This window comes from Humulus lupulus, chromosome 3 (assembly GCF_963169125.1).
Source record: "Humulus lupulus chromosome 3, drHumLupu1.1, whole genome shotgun sequence".
Lineage (NCBI taxonomy): Eukaryota > Viridiplantae > Streptophyta > Magnoliopsida > Rosales > Cannabaceae > Humulus > Humulus lupulus.
In genome coordinates, this window is record NC_084795.1 from 153,358,008 (window position 1) to 153,360,764 (window position 2,757).

The following is a 2,757-nucleotide window of genomic DNA, read 5'->3' on the forward strand; positions in this document are numbered from 1 at the left end:
AGGTGCTCGGGACAATTTCTACTACCCAGTTTAGTAGAAATTGAGGTCCTGGAGGCTAATTTCTATTCCCTAGGTATTTTATTTCTGATTGGAAGTTGATGGATATCAATGGCCCTTGTGACTAGGTTAATCGCCAGGGCTTGAGGCTAAGGACCGTGCTCGGAACCAGTTCACCTTCTCCGCTCGGAATCAAAGGTAAGAAAACTGAACCTGGTTGTGTGGCTATGTTGGGACTAAGTGTTCCCTATACTTGTATGCAATGTTGTATGATGGTATTATGCAATGTAAGCATGAAACAAACAGCCTGAGGGTGCCAGAATTAATATTTGCGCACAGGACGCGGCTCGACCACTGGTAGCTGAGGTTAATTAAATAATCAATGAGCTTGGCCTAAGCGAGCCAGAGTCAGTGGGTTGAACATTGGGCTCGGCCTAAGTGAGCCGTAGACAGTGGGTTAAACAGAGGGTGCAACCTAAGGGTGTTGACCCTAGTTATTGTATGATATGTCTAATGTTGTTAATTTGATGATTATGATATGCTGAATACCTGGATGTTAGATTGTTGATTTATTGATTGTTATCACTGATTAAGTGAATGCTATAACCTTCTAGATAATTGATTAATGTCTTGTGAGTTATTTAATTATGCTATGATATTATGGTTTTCTTGCTGGGCCTCGGCTCACGGGTGCTACGTGGTGCAGGTAAAGACAAGGATAAGATGGTTCAACCATAGGATGGAGAGCTCTGGGGGTGAGGTGTACTTTGTCAGCTGCTTGGCCGCCACGGTCGAGGGATTGTGCAGGGACGGAAACCTAAAATGTGTATTTTGCCATTAGAGTGGCCTTGATTATTTATAACTTTTGGAAATTTTGTAAATATGTCCTTTAAACCCTGTTTTGGGATCCCAGGTACTAAACATTTATTTTACTGAAAATTATCTATTTATGACCAAAATCTTTTAAACCTAACCTGTTTATGACTTTAGGTTCACATTTTTATTTAAATGACTTGGTTAGCAAGTCTTGCACTATTTTAAACACACAGTGTAACGGTCTTGGTTATCCAGGGCGTTACAATGATTAACGGGATTAGAGGAGAAAGGACGACTTTCCCCTTGGGGGCTGTTAAAAAGTGAGTTAGGCCTGGGGGGTATTTTGGTCTTTTGACCATGGGTTATATTAAGTTAGAAGGCTATAGAGGAACAAAGAAAAAACAGAGCTTCCTTTCTCTCCCACGATTTAACATTCTTCCTTTTCCTTTCATTGGATTTTTGAAGCTAAGATTGAGGGTTCAAACTTGGAATTTGAAGCTTGAGGTCCTAGGCTAGTGTTCAACTGGTGAAGGGGATTCAATTCTGAGTTGAAGGTAAGCATCCCAGCCATATATTTTCTCTGGTTTTCTCTATTTTAGTTGGGTTTTTAATTGATATTTTGGGACTGAATTTGATGAGGTTTTGAATGGTTTAAATCTTAGGTTTTGTTGGATATATGATGGATAAGTTGTGGTAATAATTGGGAACTTTTCTTTGTGGAATTGGAAGTGTTTTATAGGTTTTTGATATGAGTTTGAAGAGGAAAAACAAGGGTTTTCGGCTGGGTTTCAGGTAGGGCTGCAGCTTTGTTCTAGAGTGCCGCAGCCCGAGCTTGATGAAGAAGTAGGGGTGGTGTTGAAGGGTCGTAGGGCCGCGGCATGGGGAGAGGCTGGCCGCGGCGCGTGCTAAAGGCAGGGAGGCGGGCCGTGGGATAGGGAGAGGCTGGCCGCAGCTCTTAGTGACATTTTGGCAAGAATTGTGTTTTCATCGTCGGAATCCAAACCTTAGGCCTCGGGATCGTTCCTACTACCCGTTTTAGTAGGATTCGACGTCCCGGAGGCTAGGTCTTGGTCCGGGAACATTTTATTATTCATTTTATTAATAGAATCCCATAGTTGGTTATGACTAGGTGACTGCTAAAGGACTTAAAGACTGATCGTTCTCAAGCGTTGTTCTTTTATTATTTCTCGTTCGAACCAGAGGTAAGAAAACTGCACCCAGTATGTGACATGCATGGTTATTAATGAGGCATGTTGAGTGCTCTATATGTGGACATTGATTGCATATTAAATTCTTAGAAATCTTGCTTATTTGAGAATGGTACTGACTTATTAGTCAGAATCAGCAATGGTGTCAGTATTGACTGTGAAGCTGTGACTCATTAGTCAAGTTTGACAGTAGTACTTAGCACTGGTTGTATGGTATTAGCTTATGAGTCAAGAACGGTATTAGCATGTTTAATGCAAGCCGAAAAGATTAGATTTAATCGACATAAGCATGAAATGCTTGATCGACCTTAAGTTCGATGAAAACAAAAGCGTTTGTCTAGTCTAAAGGCTAGTAACTTAGAGCTAGGACTAGAAGGCCCAAGTGACTGCATCGTTGTTGTGAAAATTGATTTGATTAAAATGTGCAAGTGTACATAGTCACAAAACAAGTAATAAAGTAGTAAGTATTCAAGATCGTCTCCACAGGGATTGCAAATTAAAACTAAATGCAAAAATTAATTACTAAACAATTACACTAGTAAACAAATTGAATTTCTTTGATTTTCCAAATTAACCCAATAAAAAGAAATGAAAATTACTTAAAGTGAGCTGAACAAGAACCTTGAGAGAAATATATGAATTTTAAAATGGACTTGAATCATTGAATCCCCTTATATTATTTTTCCTGAACACATTGCGAACGTATTGCTGCAGCAATTTTCTAGCAAAACTCCCA